General features: G+C 38.1%; 1 protein-coding gene across 1 annotated transcript in view; it reads left to right on the top strand.

The window, feature by feature from the left end:
- The first annotated feature begins 1,410 nt into the window (after positions 1–1,410).
- The window catches only part of LOC147236591 (protocadherin-15-like), a 159,808-nt gene continuing 137,429 nt past the window's right edge, over positions 1,411–23,789 (top strand). Inside the window, exon 1 of the mRNA XM_086171289.1 lies at positions 1,411–1,658. The gene's annotated coding sequence lies outside the window, so the exon portion shown is untranslated. The remainder of the gene's footprint in view (positions 1,659–23,789) is intronic.

The following is a 23,789-nucleotide window of genomic DNA, read 5'->3' on the forward strand; positions in this document are numbered from 1 at the left end:
TTAACCCGGATAAGCTCTTCATGCTCAATGAGGTCATATATTTGCAGTGTCAGATGATTGTACTCATTTTAGTCTAGTATTTCCATAATTGATGGGATTACAGACTAAAGATGTGAAAATTCCTAGTAGTAATATGTAGGTCTGCAACCGTTTGGGTTCTTAATGCTAGTGATGATGGTATTATAATTTAATGTGAATATTGTGTTACACTGTTATTCGACGTGGTAAAAATGATATTGATATATTTATACAAAACAATATTCCTAATTAATATTGAATTAATTCAGTGTTTTTCAGTATTTTTAGCAGACACTGAAATAAAGTTTGCAGGAGGAAGGAGATGTACACAGGAGGTGATTCAGTGCGTTTCATTTTGACTTTTCAACACATATAGCATACGATTTTGTATAAGCGATTCCGCTTCAGCCAAGGTAATCTTTGTTTATTCCTTAACACCCATTTCACTTGTGTTTTTGTATGTTTTATTTAGAATTATTTTCATTTGTGTATTGTGAGTTTTATCAGAAGCAGTCTTTATTCTCTGGTGTAATGTTTCATATTGAAATTGGTTAGCAGTTGCGAAACTAACTCTGCCAAAAGACAGACTGTTTTTTATTTGTATTTGTATCTGATTTTGATGACAAATGGCTGCTTACCCTTGACAATATTGTCAAAATAACCTTTTGTCCACAAAGTCAAATTTTGTGCAGACGTAATTTCTTTAGTAATCTATCTGGATAGATCGTCATATGTTTCAATATCAACGAGATACATTTCCATCTCAGAGTAGGTAATTTTGCTTGAAGGATCAACTGAAATCTTACATTTGTTGGCAATCTTGTCATCAATACACCTGACTGATTCTGTGTGGAAGATGGTTCAATTAATATTCCTGGCTGCAGCCTTTACTCTGGACTCAGTCGGTGAGGCAGCTAATTAAAATACATTGATGCAAGGTTTTTTGTTGTTGTTTAAGCCGATGAGAAGATGAGACCAGTGATTGTTGCAACTTGACAGGTGAATGATAGCAAACTGCTTTCACTGGTGTTATTTTTCCAACCCCGCTCAGATTTGTTAAGGAAGACCCGTCTAATGGATTTGACTGAAATCATTAACAGACAGTGAATAGCTTTTGTTGACTTCTGTATTGAAACCACTGGTTCACCTGCAGTGACTAGCAGCCCAAGCACTATAATAATTTATATTACTTTCACCTTCATGAGTGGGTTTGGTGACTTTATCAAAACTACACATCTCATGGGAGATTTCCGTTGATTATGTTCAGCAATATCAGGTCCATTTCTAGCCCATGTGGTAGGAGGAAGGGCGACAGGGCTTTAGCTCGGCTCACCTTTACTGACCGGTGTAATGAGATTACCTACTTTGCTCGTCATGACGGGGGTTGGGGGATGGAGGGAATGGTAGAGAAAGAGAGAGAAATTTCACTGGGGCTATTTCATCCATGCGCTCTGTGTAGCAGAAGCACGACGCAGCCCTCCTGTGAAGCACTGTCTCTGGCTGTGTCAGGCTGAAGAGTCCTGGGTCCTGGAACTGATGTGCCGGACTGACCAGCCTGATCCTCCTCTACTTTTTTCTATGTGAATGTGAATTTTTCTTCTTTTTTTAATTACACTGAGCACATGTGGAGCCCGAACATGGTGAGATGTTTTTTTCTTGTTTGAGTCTCTGCTAATGATGTTTAAGTGTTGTTTCTTTCAACATTGCTCTTGATTTATGCACATACTTAATGTTCTTAATTTAAATGCTATGAGTTGTATCAATTTATTAATTCATTTTTAATCTTATAAATCCGTGTCAAGTGAGTCTGTGCCTTGGAAGGAGCCGTATGCATTGTCATTCTCATCTACCTTGAAGGTGAAGTTTTAAAACACTGACCCAGCGAATCGTTTTATTGTATATTATTGCAATAATAATTTTCCACTTACTCATGTGGGTGGCTTTAAATGCACTTTCTGCTTTTAAGGACCACTCAGAGACATATCAGATTGTATGCCTGCCTGTTGAAAGTCAAGTAACATCCTTAGCTGAATTTTGACAAAATATGCACGTCAGTGAGAGCTTTGTGTTTTCATGACTTAAGGCATTTATAAATGTTAAAAGTAAAAGAATAATCTCAAAACCTCTCTAATGCACTGGTTTGAATCTCTGCAGATACATTTTATAGAGACTAAACTACAGCAGAAATCAAATTAGTCCATTTCTATAATTTATTGTTGACACATCATAACCCAACCTGAGGTGTATGCACTCATGCACACACAGCTTTCAATTCAGACTCTGCCAAAGTGCGAATATTTTGTTGTTACAGCTCACTGTTCTCTATAAACACATCTAGATGGGAGTGGGGGTGGTGAGGGCTCTGCCAGTAAAGATAAGATTTGTAGGTTATCCAAATAACAATGCTTCATATTTCTCTGGAAGGCTTGCTGCCAGAGCCTCTCTAGAAGACAGTCAGCCAGAAAGGCTTTGTAGTGTAATAAATGTTTAACATATTGCTCAAGCAATGATGTTTTTTGAAGCCAAACAAGGGGTCTCTGTCTGAAGCCTGACCAGTATCAAAAACATTGCCTACAAATGCATAATAAATGAATAAATCAAAAAACAAACAAACATTGAGGCTAATTTATAAATGAGCAATGGCCAGACAAACCCAAGCCTGATAAAATCCAACCCCAAACCAACACACACTCTGATTTGATGTTTTAGATCCAAGTTACTTTCTGTAGAGTCACTGGTTTAATTAATCTCCTCTGTTCTTCACCACATTTAAGCTTGATTTATACTTCTTCATCAGTTAAATACAGAGCCTACACTGTGAGCGCAAGTGCTGTGAGTATTTATACTATAAAGGTATGTCAGTATAATGCTGCTCTTGAATTGCTGAAACATTAATTGGCCCTGGGACTTCCGTGACACAGTGCAGACCTCTCGAACAATAGTGGCTGGAATGAAGCTGTTTGAATGAGAGTTTAAGCTAATTAAATATCAGATTTAATGAAATGACCAAAATGCACAGGGGAGCATAGACCAAAAGAGACAATGGTACAGAATGAGTGGTTGTGAAAATGTAATGTTCCTAAACTGAGGGTTCCAGCTGATTCAAGCTGTGCAGTCTCTGCATTACTGCACACAATGAAGTACATTGCTGTACATGTCCCTGAAGTAAAAGGTAGATTTAAAAAGCTAGGAAACTCAACAAAGCTGCCATTTTACTTTAATTTAGACTTATTAGGCAGTTCTTTAAAATATCAGGCTAGACAAAAGATTTTTAGGTTTGGCTGAGCACAGATATGCAGATTTGTGCATTAGTTTTCATGAGCGATTTATTTTAGGCACCTCCTTGGAACACTTAATTGAGGTGCAGCATTATTAGACATGTCCCACAATGTTCAGTCATGTTGGTTGGCCTATTGGTGTGTGTGTGTGTGTGTGTGTGTGTGTGTGTGTGTGTGTGTGTGTGTGTGTGTCTGGTGTGTGTGTGTGTCTGGTGTGTGTCATTGTTTGTGTACTGATTGCCACAAGATATCTCTTCTCTGCTTGAGCCTGTCTTGTAAAAGATATTCTTCACAACAAACTGACTAATAACCTAGATTGTTATTTAGTAACGGATATTTTGTACAGAAGTATTAAGATTGTAAGGCAAAAAGACCTGCTACATTAATGCATATCTGCTTAATCCTTTCAGCTTTGTGATCAATAATTTTTTACCTTGTATTCTCCAAATATAAGGCTTTTTTTCACAATGCATTTAGTGAATTTGTGGCAATTTGTGTGTGAAGATGTTAAAACGTAATCTGTTTTTCATTGACAATTTTGGTGTAGAGACCAACATAAGAAGATGTGGGCTTAGCTTTATGGTTTCAACTTTAACTTGCATTTTTATTGAATTTTATTTGCATTTTATTTCTTAAAAGAAGTCTGAGATGGTCATTTTAGGAACTGTATATGAAGCTACTTGAGCCCAGCAGGTTTGGTAGTTTCCACTTGATTGACATGCAGTCTTTAATGCTAATATGAACTTTGGGTCTGGTAAAAGGTATATACCATTACTATTGTCATGATAGACAGGAACCTCAAGGCGTCTTCACTTTAAGCATTAATAGGGAGAACTAAAGAGGTACTTTAGAAACTGAAGCGAACCAGAAGGGATTAATAAGGCAGTGTTGAATAATCCTTAATGGAGTGTCGTGTTTGCACAAAAGAGTGTGGGACAACCCTGCAGGTGTGGAGCATACAGGTGGAAGCCAAATCGAGACTAATGATTTCCGCTTGGTGGGTATACTTATTTTATACAAATCTCCTGGTTAAAAGACTAGATAGCTTTCATTTTTTCTATTACATTCCAATATTGAAATACAATATGCAATGGCCCATCTCATGCTTAGATCACCTTGAATGAGCAGTTTGCATTCATTAAATCTTCACCTCTTTATTACATTAATACATTTGCTCAGTACCATGCAGTGTGTGCGCACATGCATGTGTGTATTGAAACTGTAATTATTAAGGTCTGCAGTAGCGGCTACACTTGACTGAGTGATGATCTAGTCTTGTGTATAACGTCAGCATTTTACCAAAGCTGCATTTAGGAGTTTTGAAAAATAAGACAGTGCTAATTGTGTAGCCCTGGAGCAATGATTGCTAACTATTTCAGAAGTTTAAAGTGAAAAGTATGATTGTGGACTATAGTGTAAAAATCCATGAAGAAATTCATTGACACTAAAGGGCACATTGTAGCTGTGAAGTTGAAATGTGAGAAAGAGTGGGACTAATGATGGGCCTCGTCTTACCATGCTCCAACTTCATCCCAAAAGTATTATCGAACTACAAAAATCTTCAAAACATGGCTGGGTCTACATACATTCATGGGAAAGAAAGTCTTTTGTAATGGGGGAAAAACGGGCCATTTTATAATACGGAATTATGAACTTTTGTCATGATTCTGGAGGGTGTGCCTGGCTCAAGCAGAGACACTAAGAAGTTACTGTTTAAAGGGGTTTTATTTTAAAAAGTGGATGAATGAGGGTTGTGCAGGGTGAGGATGGTTTCCGGGGGCACGTCACAGAAGTCTCTGGAGCTAGGAAGTGGCAGCGAGCATACACAAACGAGGGATGAAGCCCAGTCGGGGATGGCAAATTCTGGACTCAGGAATGAAACAGATAATGGATCTTTAAAGATGAAGATCCACCAAGAGGGGACGGATGGTATGGTGGCGAGGAAGGCCCCATTAGGAAGGGATAAGGGGAATCCAGGAGAGGGGTCCATGTGGCAGTACAAACTATAGACAACAATCTAGCCCCAAACAGCTGGCAGCAAGCTCCTTTTAAGCTCGGCCTCACGAGGCCTCATGATCTTCAGGTGTGCATTGCACCCCAGATGAAATCATTCTGCTCAATCAGGCTCACTGGCGAAAGACTGAGGTGAAAAGAGTTGCACACAGCCAGCCACAGCAATTATGGCACTTTATAGTAGCAGCCATTTTGCTACATCATGGCTGCTATTATTGTTTGAGAAAACAGTACAGCGGAACAGAGTTGTAAAAAAGGCACTGTCCTCTTTTAAATGTCATGGACTGTAGCCTTCATAAAAGAACAAGAGCTACTAGTCAGGACTTGCCTTGATTTCATTACAAGTGATAATTTATGCTGTTATGTCACCTGGTCAATGGAGGTATATATTTTGCTTACATTTTGGGAAATTGTTTTTAAATTTTTCAAATTTCTATTTATTGTGGAATGAATACTTTTATCAGAATCAGGTGGCAAAATGTAGTCATTTTCGTGTTGCATCTGTTCATCCTCTCCTCGACTTGATGAAGTTTGATATAACTTATATATTGGATTGGATGAAAAAAATTATTAATATAGATGTATTTTGTGACATTTACTGGTACGTTGTTTTGACGTAGCCTTTTAAAAATGTATATAGTTGAAAGAATTGAACTAGCTTCTTCCATTATACTCATTTCATGATCTATAATTTAACATTTTTGTTGAATTTTGCAATGTTGTAAAGTTCAGTTTTACTCTTATTCTTCTTTACACTCAGTTTTCAGATCAAACACTGGGTTTCTGTTTTGCTTTAAATTGTTTCTGATTGTTTTTTTTTTTTAGATTATATTATTCAAAGATGCATTGTCAGGAGTCTACTTTATACCAGTTATTCACTTCTCATTAGCCCTTACTGCTCCTGCAATGTGCTATCCTTTCATTCTTCTGACTGATTACCCCTTTCATATGTAAACACAGTTATGACTGCTGTGTCTCTTACAAAGCCCAATTATAACCTTTAAATTTGCCCCTTGCTGGTTGTCCTTAGAGACTGAATTAGTCTGTGTTGCCTGATTTTCCTTTCTGCGTTTAGCTTTTACACACCTTGAAATCTAATGGATGAACACTTGGAGGCATTCAGAACTATGAAGCATATTTGTCCATATCCTCTTAACTCTTCAGACCAAAAAAGGAAGAATCCTATTCATCCTTTGCATTGTTCATGATAACAGTGACCCCTAATTCATAGCTTCCGGATGGTTTCCCACCCTAGCCTTGGATGGCTCTGTCCCCGAACAATTTGCCCTCCATTTATCCTTAAGGCTTAGGCCTCATCCAGCTTCACCTAAGGCTAGGAATAAACCTGTTTAAAAAGAACCAAAGCTTCAGACAACCCTGAAGAATCACTCTAAGCTATTCTGAGCAGACATTCTTATCACCTTGCTGGTCTGCAGCCAGGATCCCTTGTGCCATATCAAAAGTTGCAAGAGTTTTTAGTGTGGCAACCCAGGCTATGGCTTATGCCATAGCCACCAAGGCTGGCTGAGTGCTTACAAGTGCCTCTTACCCATTTCGTGGCACTGTGCCAGACCCCATAGGGGTCCTGCCTTCACTGCCAGCTGGTAAAGAGATGCTCATTCGCTGCCAGGTTTTGGAGTGTTTTCTCCTTTTTCTGTTGGGCTTCAAGTGGTCTCCAGGTACCAGTCGTGGTGTCTTCAACCCAGTTTGGTTCCAAAAAAAAGTTAAACCAGCCCTCAGACTGCCTCACCCTCTGTCTGCTGCAGTATGGAGTCCTTCACTTTGGCTCTGCCTAATTTTTTGACTTTCAAGATGACCACCTGAGGTCTCAATCCATTTTGCCCTGCCTTCAAGCCAATCAACAGAGGTTTTCTCTGTTTGCCCAAATCCTTGTTGAATATGTATTTTCTGGCCCAAAGACTCCTAATTGGGCCATTCCTCCATACCCTTACCTCTAAACATCCCTCAAGGGGCACCAGACATGGACTTGGACTTTCAATATGCAGTGTATGCTTTGAAAATTTACATTTGTGCTCTCGCGCTCTAGGATTAAGGATACATAGGTTATAAAAATTGGATTTCATGATAGGATACAGAATATTTTCCCAACAGTGCTTTGCTATCATAGTATGGCTTTATTCATATGCAAAATGAACACCCAAGGGTAGCCATTTCAATATTATTTGAAAAGACAATTGTGGGTACTGATGCTTGAAATGATTTGGGCTGTAATTCATACTCAGAAGAAAAACAGGGGGTATTGCGGGATACCTCTTGATTTTTTTAGCCTCCTCTCGTTTAAGTTTGACACTTTTTGTTTTTGAATCAAAGATGATTTGGGCTATGATCTCTTTCTCTCTTCATACATACATACATACGCAATATATGGCCAAAAGTACTTGCTCACCTGCCTTGACTCACATATGAACTTAAGTGACATCCCATTTCTAATTCATAGGGTTCATATGACATTGGTCCACCCTTTGCACCTATAACAGCTTCAGCTCTACTGGGAAGGCTATCACAAAGGTTCTGGAATGTGTTTATGGGAATTTTTGGCCATTCTTCCAGAAGCACATTTGTGAGGTCGCACAATGATGTTGGACGAGAAGGCCTGGCTCTCAGTCTCCGCTCCAATTCATCCCAAAGGTGTTCTACCAGGTTGAGATCCGGATTCTGTGCAGGCTAGTGAAGTTCATCCACACAAGACTCTGTCGTTGATGTCTTTGTGCACCAGTGCACAAAGCAAGGTCCATTGTCATGTTGGAAAAGGAAGGGGCCAGCTCCAAATGGTTCCCACAAAGTTGGGAGCGTGGAATAATCCAAAATGTCTTGGTATGCTGAATCTTTCAAATTCCTTTCACTGGGACTAAGAAGCCAAGCTCCTGGAAAAACACCACACCCCACCATAATCTCCCCTCCACCAAACTTCACACTTGGCACAATGCAGTCAGACAAGTACCGTTCTCCTGACTCTCACTCTAGAGAATGTGTCTCCACTGCCCGAGAGTCCAGTGGCAACGTGCTTTATACCACTGCATCCAACACTTCAGATTGTTCTTGTTGATGTATGGCTTGGATACAACTGCTTGCCCATGGAGACCCATTCTATGAAGCTTTCTTTTTCGCACTGTTCTTGAGCTGATATGAAGACCAAATTAGTTTGGAGGTCTGTAGCGACTGCGGAAAGTTGGCAACCTTGTTGCACTATGCGCCTCAGTGTCTGCTGAGCTCCGCTCTGTCACTTTACGTGGCCTACCACTTCGTGGCTGAGTTGCTGTGGTTCCCAAACACTTCCATGTTCTTATAATACAGCTGACACTTGATAGTGGAATATTTAGGAGTGTGGAAATTTCAAGAATGGATTTGTTGCACAGGTGGCATCCTATCACAGTACCATGTTGGAATTCACTGAGCTCCAGAGAGTGACCCATTCTTTCACAAATGATTGTAAAAACGGTTTATGTGCCCAGGTGCTTGATTTTATACACCTGTGGCCATGGAAGTGATTGGAACATCTGATTCCAATTATTTGTATGTATATATGTGTGTGTGTGTGTGTGTGTGTGTGTGTGTGTGTGTGTGTGTGTGTGTGTGCCTGCATGCATGCGGGATTATATATATGCATAATATATATAGTGCACTTATACAGGTGCACTGTAAGATAACATTATAGAATCACCAGTTTAGTGTTAGATGTGACATACTCGGTGTATACCACCTAATGGAATTAAATGTGCAAATGAGAGCCATTAATGCTGGACCAGTGTAATGGGCTATAAAAATGTAAATGTAGCAAATAATCAGGCACTATTGCAGAGAACTGACATTGCCTTTATGACTTTGCAACAGGGAATGTAAATATATGAACCTGAGTAGTTCATATTCAATGAAACAGTATCAGAATTTTACTGTTGTATATGATAATATGAAACAATCCCTCTGTCTTTTTCAACTTTCCTTGCCCTATCACAATTTTTCACTCCACTTTTGGCCTTGTGCTGGTCAGGAGTATGGATTAAAAAAATAGTAATAATAAGTTGCCTTTATAAAACGCTGTATACTGTACTGAAAAAATGCTAGTAAACATCTGTGTAGACATGTGTATTTTTGTCTATAAGGGCATTGAAATGTCTTAGGATGCCTAAGGCTTTTGATCACCAAAAGGTCAGACTAGAAGGACAAATATGTTTTTCTTTGTCTTTTTCAATACCTTCATGCAGAGTAAAAGAAATGACACCATTTGAATCCTGCATTTTTAGAGCTTTTGCTGTGTTTGTTTTTCTGCGTTCAGTGTGAACTGTTTTATAAAGGTAACGGGCATGATATCTGTGCCGCCTGTCATCAATGCAAATTTTGACTCAAACAACACTTTTACCTTGTTTTTTTGTTGTTCTATTACGTGAACTAAATCTGCCACAAGTAATAAATATAATAATCAACTCTGCTTTTTTTCAACTTGGAATGCTCCTAAATATTTTGCCATTATTAAATCTTGGCTAACTTTCATACACAGTCATTTGAGATAACTTGAAACACCATGTAAAATTGAGTTAATGTTTACAATTTTAGCTTTTTGTGTTATGGTTCTAGATGTTAGCTATGCACAGAGAACTTACATAACTTTAATGGTCAATATCTCCTTTAATAACTTAAAAAAACATTGTTTGTAGGATTTTAGTGTAGACATTGTTTGAATTCATGTAGTACCACTTCTAATGTGAAATTAATAAAATATCTAATGTAAGGAGTAATGTAAAAAAGCAGTCTGTGGGTGTGTTGCAGCTTATATGTTTATGAGAGGGTCAAAAAAATAGGAGCACTCTTGATTTCTGTTTTGTAAGCAATCATCAAGGATTTTTATTTGATGCCAGCAGAAACTCAAACAGTTGGTTCAATTTATGTGCCTCTACTTGAAATACCAATGATACATGCACAAGAGCTAAGGTTGCTGATGACAAGTAAACAGTTCTGATACGACAGAATGTATTATGAATGGGACCCCAGCTCATATTCAATATAAAAAAAAGAATATTATTTTTACACACAGAAATTATATTTTCCTCACCACTTCACTGCGAGTGGCAACACCTCATTATTTGCACTTTGCATTTTTTTGCTCTAGAGCAATAATTGAGGATTTGTAATCAATTTCTTATATTCAGACCATGCTAGGGACATATTGGACATTTTGCTGTATTTTACACTTGAAAATCAAAACAAACAAACCTGTGTGTTTACACATATTACACTGATATCAATTTAGCTTGTTGCTGTTCTAGTGGATAAAAAAGAAACCACATTGACCATATAGTATTATTTTTGACCCTGTTTTTAGATTTTTATTTTCAGTTAGATGCTTATTTCACTACCAGCTTGAGACAACCTTGTGACAATCTAAGCTGTATTGTGGTTAGCTGAGAAAAGTCACTACCTTGCTTTAAAGATTTAAAAAATTTCAATGCTCTTTTGTCTGGTGTCAGCTTCATGCGTTTAAGACCATATGGGCAAGTGGTTCCTATTATGTAGGGAGGGTGCCTTGTGACACAGATACTCCATTGTTGTTGCTAAGCAGACAGTGCAGAGTGGTCATGGCACCCACATGGACTGAGCGTGGTGAGGATTTAGAGAATTAGAATGTGGTCATGAGATGACTGTGCCCCAGGGATTAGAACCTTAGATCAGTGCCTCACTTGCTCTGAATTATAGAAAATTAAAGTTTTAGTAGAGCGCGGAGCCCTGTTGACAATAGATGCAGCTGTATATATTATCTGCTCTCTGCACTATATATGAATTCACTTTACACTTTATGTTCTATGTTATACAATTGTACAGGATATGGACCAGGGTTGTCCTGGTATCAGAATTTTACTGTTGTATATGATAAAAGTATAACAATATTCAAATTCAGGCCAGGAGGAACAAATAAAAGTAATAATCACATAAAACATGAAATTATTTCTAATAAAGAGGCTGCAAGCAGTTTCACTTAACAACATATATACTTCATAATTAATGCTTATTAGAAGTACATTGAAATGAGAACATTCCTCTGTTTGCATATTTTTCAAAAAATAAATACATTTATTATCATAGTAGTGTTTGTGGTTTCTAATATATAACCACCAATGCTGCTTACTTATTGAGTTAATAGCCTAAACATGGTGGATGCTTTGATGATATGGCTTGGGATCTTAAGCCAGAGGCAGTGAGTACGGAAAAGATTATTTTTTTGAGCCACTGTAGTGCACAAGCCACATTTCTGTAGACAGTCCAGCAATGAATAAGTGACACAGCACAAGAATATTATTTTTCTTTGACAAAGCTTATTTAGATCAGTTGCAGATGTCTTGCATCACAGGGGTTAGCTATATGACTTACAGCTTCCTTTGCAATGGCTGCCAAAAATAAGCAATTTTTCTTTCGTGATGCTTGTCTTTATGCCTGTGTCTCACTTTGTTTTTATAGCATTCATACTTTTCAGTACAACCAAAGTAATTGATTTATCTATTTATCATTATTTTCAAGAATACTGTAAAAAAGATTGAATATTATAACTGTAAGTTACAAAAACACCACCAAATTCACATTCAGCAATTTAATTGAATTTATTGGTTTGTTTGTTTTCTTTTTTTTCTTTTTTTCATGGTTTCTTGTAACATATTCTGCAACAAAGTATTTGTCATTCGAAAGACCATTGAATGCCCAACTGCTTTTCCTCCCTATTATATCGACATTCAGCCTATACTCCATTTCCATGTTGTATTGTCATTTCCTTCATTTTGCCCTTCCATTTGATTACATAATGTCATAATTTAACCACCTTAATGTTATGGTAACATAAATAATAACAACCACTTGTCACCCCTTCCAGTTTGTTATCATTTTAACTGTACTTTAATTGTATACTATTGGTAGTATGCTAATGGATGCAGAGCAAACCAGCTGTTGATGCATATTAAAAGGGCAAAAATTGTATATTAGGGGGCTGCATGGTGCAGGAACCGATTGGAACCGAACATTCCTGGTTCTATTCCAAGTTTCTCCTAGTGTGTTGAAGTGTTGTTGAGCAAGACACTGAACCCCAAACTGCTCCCCTGGCGCTGGTGGATGCAATGCCTACTGCTCATGGTTCATCCTTGATGGGTTAATTGCAGAGAATGAATTTCCTCACAGGGATTAGTATAATAGATCTATCTGAACAGTATTCAAAGCCCTGTTCTGAGCATAGAGCATACGAACACACAAAGTACTACCTATATCCATTGTTTCATACAAAGAAGCAGAAAAATCTAACCTAAATTCAATTCTCAAATGGTAATGTTTATCAATAAACATTAATGGATAAGGTTGTGAGAAAGTAAAATTGAAAGTTAAAGAGAATATACATCAAGCAGGGCATGTAGCCAGAATGTGAATCATTAACTAGTACTACCTCTTTCTTTTTAAGGCTGTTACATAAACAGGTGCACAGGGTTTATGTTTGAACCATGCCAGCCAATCACAATAATAATAAGAGCACTTGAGGTCCACATTCAATCATTCACTTAGTGCTTATGGTTCTGCAAAAGTACATAATGGTGTTTATACATATTCCCATTAGCGTCAGTCATTCAAAATACACCTGAGCTTCACATTGCTCTCCGTCTGAGTAGATGTAAGCATCAGTCAGGTTAGTGCATTTGAAATATGTTGATATGCAATGACCTAGGTGGTATCTAAAAAAAAGATACACAAACAAAGTTTGAACATTGGCTACATAATAGCTTTTCATTTCTGTGTCAAGTGCACAGTGCGCTTCTATTGAGGACTACTCAAAAACTGCCACAAGCTTATAACAAGCCCTCACTTAAGGATTTACTTGCAGTTACAGTTACAACATTCTGCAAGTCAAATTAATTGGGTATGTTTCAGCTTCCTAGAACACAGTATCGAATGTCAAATAGAAATACTGCTGACAATATCGATATTTATGAAAAAGAAATCTTTACAGGATTTCAGCATCATATATATATATATATATATGTGTGTGAGTGTGGTTTCATTTCACATGTATATATATATATCTATATATATATAGATATATATATATACATTGATATTACAGTCAACAACCCTCCAAACCCATGTCTTGTATTAAAATTTAAACATTTAATTTTGACATTGTATCGTTTTATTATGGCTTTTTGGTACTTGGGGTTTGCAGTTAGTTGTGCTATATATTGTACCTTCTTTATTCTTAGATCAGTAGTTTGAATACCAATCTTGTGTTTGTATGTGTTGTATTTCAAAACAGGTGGCAGCTGCAAGTATGAATATGGCTGTAAGTCTTTACTGTAGATAAGATATTTTAATTATTATTTAAAGAATAATATTCACCCTATGTATGAACACCCAAATAATGTGTAAGGAACAAAACATTTCATCATAATGATTTTGACAAACATTCTTCCATGTAGTGCATCAGTGGCAGTGTAAAACCCAGTAATATATTGCAACTTTTAGTTGTGCTTTTATGTTGAAACTAATTTTTTAGAATATTTGCAGTCCTTCATCTTAATTGTGTTTTTTGAGAGAATGATCAAGCATTGGTAAAATGCAGATTGATCATTCTAAAGCATAAATGACTCTGATCATCTGTTCAGGAGACAGTTCAATGTGATAGTCACAGTTCATTTTGCCACAAGCCATTACTGATTGCCTTCCTTGAAGCCTGCCCATCTACAATAAGATAACACATTAAAATTGCACCTTTCCATTGGTAATAAACCTGGGATTTACAGAAAGAAATCTATAAAATAATTATTACATTAAATATTTAGGTGCTTTCTGTTAAATAGGTGTGTATCTTGAAAATGGAAAAAACTAATGATGTGAGAAAATCAGTCACTGAGACCATAGAGCAGATTAAAAAGCAGTTTCCTAAACACGATGACTGAGTGCTCCATCAGCAGTAACTGGGTCCCGTTGGTTTTCTCCTCAATTTTCTTTGCTTTAATTGTAAGGGACATCAGGATGGCTACTGCTCAAGGAGTGGTGGGTCTTGTCAGATAATGTTTTCCTGCCACCTAAAGGGCACATCCCATTGAAGTATTTATGCTAAAGTTCTTGTCATTTGAAGTTTATGAATATGGTTTGAATGGACATGGGAACACTGGAAATTTATTATAACACACTAAGGCATCACTTGAGCAGATAAATAAAGTCCATTTAGCATTTGACCAGGTGGGTAATATAATGCAAATTTGATGTATTCAGTCTTGTGATGTCATATTCAGAGTAAACTATTACTAAAAGACGAAAAATCTAAAACAAGTTTGCCTTCAACAGTTAAAAGTGAAAAAGATCGAATGTGTGTGGGATGCATACTATGAGTAATAGTATCCAGATGTCCCTGTCCCAAGAATAAGATAACACATAATGGTGATCCAAATCAACCAACAATATCTATGAACTTTGTCAGTAGGTAGTAAATGAAGAGTTGGGGAGAGATAAAGCTTTAGTACCAGCTGCCTGCCTGGATGTTTAGTTTGATCTCTTTCTGATTGGTATTTGAATGTCATTTCTGGCAGCGTGTAAGCCATATGCATGCCAGTCTGTTAGCTGGGGCTAATCACTGCTATCATTAGGGTTTTGGGATGACTTGCTGCCACTGATTGTATCTTGCTGTAATAAGTGTCTCTGCTGATGTATCCAAAACATCGGGCATTTCATGCTCAGCATTTGTCCAGTGGTAAATGGTTCCCGAATAATTTATTTTGATTTTCTTTTTATATGTTTTATTTGTTTTTCTAATACATACATAAGTGGATAAATGAAAGAAATTGGATGGAACAGTGGCACAGCGGTTTGCACTCCAGCCTCACAGCAAGAAGGACCCTGATTTCGATTCTGTGTGGAGTTTGCATGTTCTCCCCATGTCTGTGTGGGTTTCCTCTGTGTTCCTCCTCTTGGTCCTACAACAGTACATGCAGTCCGAAAAAATCAATTGGAAAAGTAACAACACGTGTGTCTGTAGTCCTGTGATTGACTGGCGAACAGTTAAGATGGGCTCCAGCTTCCCTGCAAACTTAGGTGCAGAATAAGTGGTAGATAATGAATGAACAAAAGAAATTTAATGAAAATCCTATGCTGATGATGTTTCCATAAAGCCACATTGACACTACTCAAATATGGTTTTGGGTTTTAAATTTAAATTTGGATCCATAAAATGTAAAATTTAATTAGGGAACACTCTCATTAAACTAGAAGGAAGTCAGACTGTATTTCTTTGTCCAAATTATTGCAGTCGACCATAACACGTTGAAAGCTTTTGTATTTCTTTAACCAAAATTATAGCATAATATAATTAATGAAACATGCTTTTTATATATGACTGAAAGTGTTCAGAACTTGAGCAAAGTGATGTTACTTTTTTGCTTAGATTTCAGTTCCAAAACAAATAATGGCAGCTTTGTTATATGATTCTGGATTCACAGTTTTACCCAGGTTTGCCTTCAGAAAAGAATGATTCTGCTATACCATATTCTAAAGTTATAATTTGCATCCGGTGTCATTGTGCCCTGACAACTTTTTGTCTATGTCTTTACTTGGCAACTTGCCTTGATATACTATAACAATTATAATTTCAAAGGTATGGTCACAAAAGAGGAGTTGCAACAGATTGCTTTTAGGGCACTACCTTTTCTTTCTATTATGATTCTTTTCATATAGAAGTTTTGAATAAAAATATAACACATTTTATTCTGCTAGATTGAATCATTGCTTCTTAAAGCAAATCAGAAATGTCTTCAAAATGTTATTTGAGTTAAAAATTTGGCAGTAGATACTTTAGTACCCAAATATTCTGTAATGGTCTTACTTACGACTTATCCCCTTTTTTTGTACATTTTCATTGCTCTTCTCTTTGTTTCTTAATTGTGGAATCAAACACTCAGGATGTTTCTCAGGCTTTATGGTTAATATATTTGCAGAATTGATGGTGCCTTTTGTTTTTCATTTTGTCTCTTGATCAATTTGCTGACTAGACATGATAGACACAGAGTCGAGCCACTCTTGATGAAGCTGCAATTTTCATTACCATCATTATGTGGTGGATAATTGTTTGAGACAGATGAGAATGTCAAATCACTTGAGAATTTACTATTTGTCTCCTCTAAGCCAATGAATCCCGTTGAATCAGATGCTGTTTGTGCAACTAGAGTTGAGTTTATCAGCCAAGTTAATGGCAGCAATTCCTTTCCAACGGTGGGGATTTCATCTAGTTTAGGGGGTCATTTATATGATGATCAGGTTCATAGTTAAGTCTGATAAGATGACAAGTGATTGTAACAGACCCACTTGAAAAATCCTCCACCGTCAGCTGTTAGAGGTTGATGTCGATGTTTTCATTTAACAGCGAAATGAAAATACAGTATAGATTTATTGCTTCACTATTTGATTGGTTCAACATGATTAATTATCCTGATAGTTACAGAATATTTTCACAACAAAACACTATAGCTGCATGCATATGACACTTGAAAATAACCCCTTAACTGTTGATAGGCAGGACATCTATTCTTTGCCAAGATGCCTTTCAGTTTACTCTTAGTTCCTCAGCTTCCATCAGAAAATGAATCATTCTTTTGTACAATATATTGTTTTCAATTTCACTATAACTCAATTTTCACTTATAAAAAGACACTCAGTTAGCCTAACAAATATATTTTGATGAACGGTTACGTTGACGATAATTAGACCCTGATTTTTGACTGACAATTATTTGAAGACAGTTAATTGTTTCTGCATCAATAGGTCATTAATGAAAGTTGCTTGTTTGGCATGTTAGTTCGCTAAAGGACTAAGTGTTGTGAAGGAGCTGGTGGTGGATTTCCACAGGAACAGATACACCTGGACACGGTTGAACATCCAGGGGACGGACATTGAGAGAGTGGTCTCTTATAAGTACTTGGCTGTTCATCTGAACAAGAAACTGGACTGGTCTCACAACACTGATGCTCCTTAGAGGAAAGGTCAGAATAGACTGTACCTGGTGAGGGGACTCGGGTCCTTTGAAGCTCAGGGGGCTCTCTTAAGGACCTTCTTCGCCACTGTAGTGGCATTAGCTATTTTCTTTGGAGTAGTCTGCTGGAGCAGCAGCCTATCAGCGGCTGACGGGAAGAGGATCGACAAACTACTGAGGAAGGCTAGCTTCGTCTTGGGGGATCCTGTGGACTCAGTGAAGGTGGTAGCGAAGCTATCCTCTCTGATGAACAATGTCTCCCATTCCATGCAGAACATCATGACAGCACTGAACAGCTCCTTCAGCAACAGACTTTACCCCAAGTGTGTGAAGGAGTGATTCCACAGGTCCATCCTGCCAGCTACTATTCAACTATTTAACACTCAGCTCTGCTCTCAATCGACTTTGCTTTCATTCATTCATTCATTCATTCATTCATTCATTCATTCATTCATTCATTCATTCACTCCCCTACACGTCCACTCATTCAGACACCAAATGTGTTACTACTATGCTGCTACCACTACGGTCATTGCTGTTGTTCGCTGCTAGTCACAACTTTTGCACATGTTTATATGGCATATTGTTTAGGTGCAACTTGTTAAGAAAAATCCTACCTGTGTCTATATATTTTTAACATTGTTTATTTTTTTAGTCTTAGTTTTTCTATTTTTGATAACTTTTCTAGGGGTGTCCGTTTTCTATTCTATTCTGTTGCTAAATTCTCAAGACGAAGTCCATTGAATATCAAATCAATTAAATGAATGAATTGTCTTGGAAGATGAGGCCTGGCATTTAGATTTAGTCATTAAAAATGTTAGTAGTTTTAAGAATAATAAAGTATGAAAAGGACAACCTTGCCACTAAACTGCTGTTTTCTACCTTTTTTCACTCATAGTGATGAACCAAAAGTAGGCTTTTTACAGACACTAAAAACCACTGCAGTTGGCAAGGAACATTGTCACGGGCTTTTGCTGTCTCGGCTGCGTTCTTTTGTGTAGGAGCACAGGCATTATTAATCGTATGAGTGTGATAAATTCAGATGTTGTCATGGGCTCCCCTTTACCTTTTATTTGCCAATTATGCTTGTTATAATTTCAACTGGTTATTTTCAATTATCTGCACCTTCTAGACCCCTAATCATGTATCATTGAATCTGGCTGTGTGGGGTGTGCACAGTGTTTAGGGATTTAAAAAAAAGTTGGTGTCTGTTATCAATAAATGTCAACACCAAAGCACAAAAACAGGAAAAGGCATAAAGACAGCTCATCTTTGGATGAGAGCCAACCAAAGGAACAGACAGAGGAACAAAGAGAGAGATTGGGAACTTTGCGGATAAGAAACTGGATGTTCACATGGCGTAATCTATAACTGTGGTTGCTTCATTCTCTTTCCCCAACTGGCTTGAAACACTTTTAGTGATTTCATTTCCTCTGCATCACAAGTTTGCTCACTTATCACCAACATGGGTTTCAACAGAGATACAGTATCTTGCTATTAAAAAGCAAATATCTTTTTTTGCAGCCGAGTCAATGAACTGGGATGGAGCCCTAGTCAGATTACAGTTACATGGTACAAATTAAAAGGTGCAGAGCGTAACTGTACTTGAAACATTATATTGTTGCTTGCAAGCAGGTTACTGTTCATAGCATGGCTCACGGTATGATCTGACAAATCAGCTTCATAGAAAGAATACAGGAAACATTTTCCCTAAATTCCAAGTTCACAGTCTCCTCCATTTCTCTGTTCATTAGGTTTGAAGGAACATCGTTGTTAGCCTATGTAAATGAGATACAGTGTTCCCATGTCAACCAGGAGGAGGTTTCGAGGAAGCTGTTTGCAAGAAATGACTTCTCTCTTCAGGGTAGCTGGTTGTGCAGGTCTGCGTTTTCTCATGTGAAAGGGATCAAAGCAATCCCACTCACCCCTCTTTAGAAAAAAAATAGATTTATGAATGTAGGAAATAAAGTTTGCTTCAAAGGGGAATGCTACTGGGTGCAGGGGAGATGAGAAGAGATTGAGAACAGGAAACCTGTGTGAAATAACTGTCTGCAAGAGTGTAAGAAAGACATGGTTGTCTATTGCCCATGAAGGTGATGCATGACTTCTGTTATTTTGGTGTCCTGGGTTAAGTGTTGCTATGCTCATTTGTTTGAATGACTGCACTGATATAAAAGAGGTGATTAAGTACAGACAAAATGTAATGTGTATGAAATAGAAACTGAGTGAAAAAGATATGTGGAAATTGGTCCTGCAAAAAAAGGCGACAATGGTATGAGTCAGTTTGATTTGGGCAAACATGCTTTGATATGATAGTGTTGATGCTTGTGCGTCCCCCTCGTCCGCCTAGCATATGCTATGAAAGCTGATTTCACAGCTTATCGCCTGCTCAGAGAATAAGCCGTGTGAGGAAGGTGTGACATCAAATAGCGCAGACAGATAAAAGCTAAAGAACCTCCACTATTCATACTGACATCTTGCCTACCTCTGGCTCTGAGTGGATGCTTGTGTGCAGTAGATTTGTGCCTGCAATACATGTCAAGTCATACAATCTGTATGCACTGCTTTGCTTGTAATTTTTTCTAAGATTCTGAATAGGTGCTTACACTTAGCAATAAAACTCTGTCAATTTGGTCTGGCAGCTAACAACATATTGAGCTGCTACAATGTCTGTGCTGCAGTTTTCCTTTGAGTATTAACGCATTAAGCACTGGCAACTTGTCCTTTTTGATGATGTGTGTTTTTCCTTCACCTTTTGATGCTTTTGTTGTGGTGGATTATACAAAAAAAAATCTCAAGGCTCAAGGATAGGTGGATGGGTGAATGGAAAGAAATAACTGATCTATCACTACTGTCATTAACATTAGAAGGTTAGTCATTTAAGTGATGAGATAGAAGAACATTCAAATATTGTCAGTCCTGTCAGCAAAATCACTTTTGTAGTTAATGCATCAGAATTATTTTCCCAGAAATACATTTAATCTTTTTTTCTTTGTCATTCGGCTGCCTCCTCCAGGGGTTTTCACATCAACTTCCTCTAGCCAACCCTATTATTTGTATCCTCTTCTCTCATGCCAACTAACTTCCTGTTTTTTCACTCAATCCATACAACTTGGTCTTACTTCAGCCCTCCTGTCTGGCCAACCTCTGCATACTCTTATCAATATATTCACTATCCCTCCCCTGGACATGTCCAAACCATCTTAGTCCGGGCCCTAAGACCTTATCTCTAAAGCATCTCATATGTGTAGTCCCTCTGATGGACTCATTCCTGATCTCATCCATCCTCATCACTCGCAAAGAGAACCTCAGCATATTGATGTCTGCTACCTCCAGCTCTGCCTCCTGTCTTCTTCAATGGCAGTGTCTCTGTAAACCATACAGCATCGCTGGTCTCAGCACTCTCTTTTTACACCTTTTCATCCATTCTGGCTGATTCTTTTGTCACACATTACCCCTGAATTGTTTCTCTCCCTGTTCCAATGTGCTTGAATTGTAATATAGTAATAATCCATCCATCCATCCATCCATCCATCCATCCATCCATCCATCCATCCATCCATCCATCCATCCATCCATCCATCCATCCATCCATCTTCTTCTCACGGGGGATGCTGGAGCCTATCCCAGCTGTCATTGAGCGAGAGGCTGGGTACGCCCTGGACTGGTCGCCAGTCAGTCACAGGGCCACATATATCCCTCTCAGGCTCAAATTAAGTTGTAGTTGCAGGAAAAATCTGATATTTGGCTGTCACAAATCTGCAACATCTGCCTGGATAGGGTTAAAGACAAAACCATTCACTCACTCATTCATTTGGAGCAATTTTCCCATTTTATTTCCAATTAATCTGTATGTTTTCGACTGTGGGAGGAAACCGGAGCACCTGGAGCACTCGGAGGATGTTGATCTGTTAAGGAGGGTGATTGAGAACCAGCTTGTTGGGCAATGTGTTGAGGTCGTCTTTAGAGGCTGAATGCATCCTAGTTTCAGGATTCAGGATTTTACCATCATATTCGGATTCAGACAATGTAATGAAATTCTTACTTTTTGTAGTCCCTTCACACCAAATCATTAGCAAAAGAGACAATAACTGACAATGTTTGGGGGTACATTAAGAATGTTTGTAGCTTCAACTTGAAATTTGTCATACCTGAAACCAACAAACATATGCAACACATCCAGAGCATTTGTTTTCTAATGGGCGTGAAGAGTGTCCATTTTGGCTTTGTACAAGGAAGACATTTTATCCTTTTTCTGGGTATGTGTGATCTGAAGGTTTTAGTTATTTAAGAATGTTCTATCACATAGAAACCTCATGTTACTATAAGGACTACAGTGTTTTTGCACAGTGTTAAACCAAAGGGATGATCAAAACTGGAATGAGTTAGGACTTGTCCATGTACCATATTATAAGTCGTTTTAATATCATAAACCTTCTCGTCCCTGAATTTGTCAAGTTTTTGTGAGAACATAAAAGACTCAAACTAGTGCCAGCTGATCCACCATGTGATAAGAACATACCAGGAAAACCTTGAATATTTACCTTCAGTTTGACTCGCAATTTACCGTATTAATTACACTAATCAAAAGCATCACATTCAAGGTCTGCTCTCTCATAATTCTATTTAACTGTAAGGGATTAAAGACATTTTTTAAGTCATATTTAAAGACATTCAGGTAATCAGCTGATGTAATGGGTGTCTACAACAGTGAGACCATTTCACACTTCTTCTCCTTTCGGCTTTTCCCTTCAGGGGTCGCCACAGCGAATCAACTTTCTCTATCTAACCCTATTCTGTGTATCCTCCTCTCTCACACCAACTACCATCATATCTTCTCTCACTACTTCCATAAATCTCCTCTTTGGTCTTCCTTGAGACCTCCTGTCTGGCAGCACCAATTCCAGCGTCAGTCTACCAATATATTCACTATCCCTCCTCTGTAGACGACCGAACAATCTCAGTCTGGCTTCTCTGACCTTCTCTCCAAAACATCTAACATGTGCTGTTCCTCTGATATACTCATTCCTGATGCTATACATTCTGGTCCCTCCCAAAGAGAACCTCAACATCTTCATCTCTGTGACCTCTAGCTCTGCCTCCTGTCTTTTCATAATTGTGACTGTTTCTAGTCCATACAGCATTGCTGGTCTCACCACTGTTTTGTACACCTTTCCTTTCATTCTGGCTGATAGTCTTCTATCACATAGTACCCCGGACACTTTTCTCCACCCATTCTTACCTGTTTGAACCTGTCTCTTCACCTCTTTTCCACACTCTCTGTTGCTCTGGGCTGTTGACCCCAAGTACCTGAAATCCTCCAACGTCTTGATCTCAGCTCCCTGTAGCATCACCATTCCACCTGAGTTCCTCTCATTCACAATAATATACTCCGTCTCACTGCAACTAATCTTCATTCGTCTCTTCTCCAGCACATACCTACACCTCTCTAGATTTCCCTCAACCTGTCCCCTACCCTTACCACAGATCACAATGTTATCTGCAAACATCATGGTCCATGGAGATTCCTGTCTAACCTTATCTGCCCGCCTGTCCATCACCACTGCAAACAATAAGGGGCTTAGAGCTGATCCCTGATGGAGTCCCACCTCCACCCTGAACTCTCTACCTTTTCTTGTCATAGTCCCAATATTCAAAGTCCCTACTCTCAGTCCAAGACTCTTGCCTTTCCTCTTCTCTCTCTGCTTCCGAACACCCCTTCCTCCTCTCCTTCTTTGACCTACAGTAGTCAAGTGTCCAACGGTTCCCTGTTGGTCATCTGTACCAATGGCAGTTGTTGTTAACCCGGGCCCCGACATGTAACAGAGTCCTGTCACTATATATAAATGATTTAGCTTAAAATGGTACACATGACATGGCGGGGGGGACTGTTGTCGATGAGTATACTTGTAATAAGGCTGTGCAAAAGTGTTCCCTCAACATGATATCTCTCCTGGATATAAAACCTTGTGTTCTATCAACCGTAAAAAGTCAAGACTTGAAAAATAAGAAACCTTTTATAGAAATGTAAAAAACATTCCTTATTTATTCTGATTATACCTCCTGGAGTCCTTTACTATTTCTCACATTATTATCTGGGCTGAGCTACTTTTTACTGTAATATAACTGAACAAGATGCAATATATTTTTCATTGAAGTCTGCTGTGTTTTGTCCACATCTGCCTACCAAGGCTGCACACAATGCATGTTTTTTTTTCACTGTGTTGCAAAAATAAGGTGCAATTATTTGAAATTATTTTTGAACCCTGGTTAACATGTAAGTATGAACTCTCATTTCCAGAACAGTGAAACACAGAGATAAGTGTAGCTGTTGTCCTCTCCCTTGCAGTAACAAAATAGCCAAATTTTTATCAGTAGACCATCATGGACAACGTGAGGAATTCAATTACAACAACACATGTAACTTTTGTTTTTCCAGTGGCTGCACTCTCCAAAGTTAGTACTTTTACTGAGGC

This window comes from Fistularia commersonii, chromosome 2 (genome assembly GCF_037954325.1).
Source record: "Fistularia commersonii isolate RoL2024-O1a breed Wild chromosome 2, RoL_Fcom_v1.0, whole genome shotgun sequence".
NCBI lineage: Eukaryota > Metazoa > Chordata > Actinopteri > Syngnathiformes > Fistulariidae > Fistularia > Fistularia commersonii.